Source organism: Loxodonta africana, chromosome 15 (genome assembly GCF_030014295.1).
Source record: "Loxodonta africana isolate mLoxAfr1 chromosome 15, mLoxAfr1.hap2, whole genome shotgun sequence".
In the NCBI taxonomy this organism is placed as follows: Eukaryota; Metazoa; Chordata; class Mammalia; order Proboscidea; family Elephantidae; genus Loxodonta; species Loxodonta africana.
Window position 1 is genome coordinate 70830745 of NC_087356.1, and position 5968 is coordinate 70836712.

Here is a 5968-nt window from a genome sequence, read left to right on the forward strand (position 1 = left end):
GAATTCTTTAGGTAGTGTGCAATAGTTGCCTGGAAATGAAAGAAGAAATTTATAATAAAAGTAATTTGTTCTTCCAGTTCATATAATATTTAAATTTGTTCTTAGATGATACAAATCTCTGAATGACATGAAATTTGGTCTGAACTGTATTTATAGACCATGGAGAATATTGATGACTTTTAAGAGTTTAATATTCAGTAAAGTAGTTGTGAATCTCTGCATTATTATGTGTATTAACGTATAAAGGATGGACAGGAAATATATGCTAAGAAAATAAATTATGGCCATCATTATGAAAATGAAAATATTGGGCAAATGAAAGATATTTTAGAGAGAAACTCAATAGATTGTGATTAAAACCACACTAATATTTATGAATTCTTGCCAACAGCCAATAACTGTACTAAACATCTTCCAGGTGTTCTTTTATTTAATTTTCACATCACTTTTTTTACCAAGAGAAAGATATTAACATCTCTGTTTTTTTTAAAAGGCTTGGAGACTGAAAGTAGTTTGCCCAAGGTCATACAGCAAATATGTGATTGAGCTGAGATTTGAATACAAGACTGTCTAACAATATCAGTGCTTATTAAATCATAAAATTATGAAATGCTGGAATTGAAAGAGGTACTGAAAATGATATATTCAATGCTCCAACCAGTGCTTTTGTCCTGGAACAATATATATGCTTAGTGGTTATTCAGGCTACGCTTGAACAGGTCTAATTGTGAGTACTCCTGCACATTAAGGCAGCTGATTTCATTTCTGGATATGTCTGAGTGCTAAAATATTCTTATCTTTTGTAAAACAAAGTATGTCTCTCCATGGTCTCCAGCAGTTAGTTTTACCTCAGTCTCTTGGAGACATAAAAAAAAGTCCAAAAAACCCACTGTTGTCAAGTTGATTCTGACTGCTAGTGACCCTATAGAACAGAGTAGAACTGCCCATAGGTTTTCCAAGGTTGTAATCTGTGCAGAGCAAACTGCCACATCTTTCTCCCATGAAGTGGCTCGTGGGTTCAAACCACAAACCTTTCGGTTAGCAGTGGAGCTCTTAACTACTGTGCCACCAAAAAAATCAAATGAAACTCACTGCCATCAAGTCAATTCCTATTCGTATCAACCCTATAGGACACAGTAGAACTGCCCCATAGGGTTTCCAGGGAACAGCTGGTGGATTTGAAGCACACACCTATTGGTTAGCAGGTGAGCTCTTAACCACTGTGCCACCAGGGCTCCTTTAAAAAGAGTTCAACACCTCTTAAATATGCAACATTTCGAACATTTGAAGATAACTATCAAGTGCTACTTTTATTTTTGTTTTGTTTTGTTTTGTTTTGCTAGTTATATATCCCCAGTTCTTTCAGCTATTCTTCAAAACAGAGGTTTCTAAATATTTTTCTTGAAATCAGCCAGTTTCTCTATATTCCATGTATTATATCCCAGGTAAACACAACAATTGAGTTTTTACTTGAGTCTTAGTTAAGACCATCAATTTCTGTTTTCTAGAATCTGTTTTTTTTTTTAGTGTAGACTAAAGATATGTGTCTTTGTAAAGATCTACATCACACTGTTGACTAGTATTGACTTAGAATGAAATCCATAAGTGCGTGTTGCAAATGCTGTACTGATTCACATCTCAACTCTTAACATCTCTAGCAAACGCACATAGAATACATGATTATAAAAACTGATGAGCATAGGAGACATATGTTTGTCTTCCAAAGTCCTTCAGATGTTTTACTAATATGCATAGTCTTCTGATCTCTGCTACCTCAGCCACGAAGTCAAAATAAAGTAGTAGACCAATCATAGCCACTGCTCCCCACGCCACAGTGGTGGAATACATGACTGAAATCTAGGTCATTGTATTTACTCCCTTGGGATCGTTCAGTTAGAAACTGTAGAAGACAATGCTTCATTCTTGGTGAAGCTGTTGAGATATAAGTGTGAGATCAGCTGGCAGTATGTCTCTGCATTGTAGTCTGTGTGAATGAAGCTGGGGCAAAGAGCCACAAAGTCTCAAGATGAAAAGGTCTTTGTAGCTTTCCAGTCCTTCAGCTATTTTGAGTTAGGACTCTAGTAAGAAAATAACTCAGACTAGTATTAGTAATTTTCACAGATTTATGAACCCTATCTATATTAATTATAAAACATGTTCACTGCCTTCCTTATTCTGAAAAACATAAATATTAGCCTTTTAATATGTATGACATTAAGGTATATGTACTGAATGTGGGACCAAAAAAAAAAAAAAAAAATCTTGAGAAGAAACCATTTCTTCTGACTGATCAAAAAAATCTAAAAATTTGTGTTTTTCTCTTAAAAATGTATAAAATAATTTATAAGTTCCTTGAAATCTATAGTTTCTCCTGTGGTCAATCTTAATCATTGAATTTTCCAGAGTCACAGGAGAGGCTCAAGAGATCTCTGAAGTATTAATCTCTTCTGATGAGGGAGAAAATAAGGATCTCCACAGAATCTTTCTCCCCTCTACACACATACACACATGTGTATACACTCACACACACACACGCAAACAGCGAAATTATTTTCTCTTTTTTAGAAACTACTGAGAGTAATGGACCATAGAAATCATTCCTCAGTAATTGAGTTCATCCTCTGGGCTAACAGAACATCCTGAACTCCAGCTGCCCCTCTTCTTCCTCTTCCTAAGAATCTATGTGGTCACAGTAGTTGGGAATCTGGGCATGATCATGCTGATTGGACTCAGTTCTCACCTGCACACCCCCATGTACTGTTTCCTCAGCAGTTTGTCCTTCATTGATCTCTGCCAGTCCACTGTCATTACCCCCAAATTGCTGTTAAACTTTGTAGCAGAAAAGTACTTTATCTCCTACCCTGAACGTGTGACTTAGCTCTATTTCTTTCTTGTTTTTGCTATTGCAGAGTGTCACATGCTGGCTGCGATGGCATATGACCACTATGTTGCCATCTGTAATCCCTTGCTTTATAATGTTATCATGTCTTATCACATCTGCTTCTGGGTCACAGCAGGAATGTATATTTTGGGGACAACTGGGTCTACAATTCATACAGGCTTTATGTTGAAACTATTTTTCTGCAAGACCAATGTGGTTAACCATTATTTCTGTGATCTCTTTCCACTTCTGGAGCTAACCTGCTCCAGCATCTATATCAATGAATTATTGGTTCTGTGTCTGAGTGCATTTAATATATTGACTCCTGCCTTAACCATCCTTGCCTCCTACATCTTCATCATTAACAGCATTCTCCATATTTGCTCCACTGAGGCCAGGTCCAAAGCCTTCAGTACATGCAGCTCCCACATCTTGGCTGTTACAATCTTCTATGGTTCTGCAGCATCCATGTACTTGCAGCCATCAAATGTCAGCTCCATGGACCAAGGCAAAGTGTCTTCTGTGTCCTATACTATTGTCTTGCCCATGCTGAACCCCATGATCTACAGTCCGAGGAATAAGGATGTCAAATTTGCCCTCAAGAAAATTCTAGAAAGTAGAGAATACTCATGAATAGAATCAATACTATCATGTCCTGTCAGAAACAGGTCTTTGGTTTGCTGATATATATAACTTGTTCAGTTAATTCCTGAAGTGCACGGGTTCATTGACACCTCTTTCCCGCTTATACTACATGTCCAAAACTTCCCTTCAGACCACCTCTTCATTAAAGCCTATGTTACAATGACTGTAACAGAGAGAAATATGGAGAATAAAATCAAAGGCTGTTTAGAATTACAGGAACTATAGTTTTATTTTTTAATATTAGTACAGCCAACCCTCCCCAAAAAAAGTATGATGAGAGTAACGCATATTACTGAGATATTACAAATCATCAAACCCTGTAGCAAACAACTTAAGTGCATCACTTTATTTAATATTTATGGTATTCCCCCAGGGCAAATGCTAGTAGTATTCCCCTCTCAAAGGTGAAGAAATTGAATCTTAGAGTATTTGCAACACCTATCCTGAGTCTCAAACAATTAGCTATTAAGCCTGGAAACAAACATGAGTAGTCTGACTCCAAGATTCATGATTTTACTTCAAGTGCTACTCAGACCAAGGTAACTGTAGGAGGTCTAAGGACTCCCTAAGGATCCTCTACACCAATTATCACTAGTTCTCTATATGACTGTGCTGTTGTCCTCTCAATACACTGCATTAAAATTTCACATTTTTTGACATAATAAAAACAATAAAATTCCTTCAGATCTGTGCTAACCAAAGCAAAATGGAGCATAACAAGGAACTTCATTATGGAGACTCCAATTATTATACATGATATCAACAATTTGTATAAAAGCAGACCAACTAAGATTGTTTTACCTTTGTACTGGTAGGTAATGATGTGGTTGTTTATGAGTCAGCTGCTCATAAAAGCCACAAATCCTGCTAAGTTGTATCACTTCCTTGCTGTTGATTTTCTTTTGCCCTATAATTTTCAAACAGTCACCTTTTCTTGTAAATTTACCTTGAAAACGTTTCTTATTTCACTTCATTTTATTGCTTTCTTGATCCAGGTTATTTAACGTCTTGCAACTGCGACTTTTCATAAAAATTTAAATACTCAATTGCTTTATATATTTCCCCAATTCAAACTATCTTACTTATTATTAAAAGATCAACACTCATTGGATGCTTTTCTGTGTTATTCATCTGATGTAACAACATGAATAGTTTACCAATTATTGTTCCTGTTATTGATGTTAGGTGCCGTCGAGTCGCCATCCTTACAATCATTTTTATGTTTGAGCTCATTGTTGCAGCCACTTATAGCCAATTATAGGACAAAAATATGTGATGTCTTTAAAGTACCTTACCATCCTTGTGTCCCATCATCCATTTGTTCATTGTGGTCAGTCAGTCATTCTCAAAGAACCCTTGTATTTGTTAGTTGACATAATCCCAACCAGCTGTATATTTAAGGGATATGGTCGCAATTAAAACTCCAGTCTTAAACCTCTTTCCTGGTCCAGAGCTCTGTCCAATAGGCTGTCATACAAACAGACTAACATTGGACAAGCAAATGTAGTTCTGTTGGGTAGGCACTTGAAGAACTGGGCCTTGTTCTCATACAGAAAATATAAACTAAGTGAAAGGCAATGAACTCATAAAAGATGAAGGGAAAAGCCTGTGGAGATCAATAAATGCATGTCATATTTAGGGTAATACAATCAAGCTACACATTGAAATCAAGGCAACCTGGCAGGAGGCAAGGGTAGCAGAGTAGGCAGAAGACAGTACATGAATATCACTATAATAATTCAGTCTTTATTTTGTAGGTGAGTAGCAGCCACTCAAAGTTTTTTAAGTGGAGAATTGCCACAATTAGTTTTTCATGTTAGCAATATCATACTTAAGCTGTTGCGGAAGATGAATGGAAAGACAATGAAACTAAATTCAAGGAGTCTAGTCAGCAGAACAAATCTGTCTTGGAAGCAGTGCAACCAGAATGCTCCTTGGAAACAGGGATGAGGAGACTATGTCTCATATACTTTGAACATGTTATCAGGAGGGATCAGTCCCTGGAGAAGGACATCATGCTTGGTAAAATAGAGGGTCAGCAAAGGAGGAAGACCCTCAACAAGATTGACTGACACAGCGGCTGCAACAATGGGCTCAAGCACAGCAACAATTGTGAGGATGGTGCAGGACAGGGCAGTGTTTCATTCTGTTGTGCGTAGTGCCGCTATGACTCAGAAACAACTCAGTGGCATCTAACAACAAAAACAAGTCAGTAGCCATTTTATTATTCCAAGAAAGATATTACATATGAGTGGTAGTGGAACTAGAGAGAAAGGAGCCTTTCAAGGCATTTTTGAAAAGCTTTGAAACTTACGACTGATTAGAAGAGAGTTAAAGGTAAAAGAAGGCATCAGGATGAACACAAGTTCTATTTTGGGTTACTAAAAGTCTGGATAATGGTAGAACTATTAAATTGGAGCTACTACATCTAGGTAAGAATTC

The 5968-nt window shown here is 36.9% G+C and overlaps 1 pseudogene; it reads left to right on the forward strand.

The window, feature by feature from the left end:
• Positions 1-2493: 2493 nt before the first annotated feature.
• LOC100656900 (putative olfactory receptor 8G3) lies at positions 2494-3753 on the forward strand (annotated as a pseudogene).
• The last annotated feature ends 2215 nt before the right edge of the window (positions 3754-5968 follow it).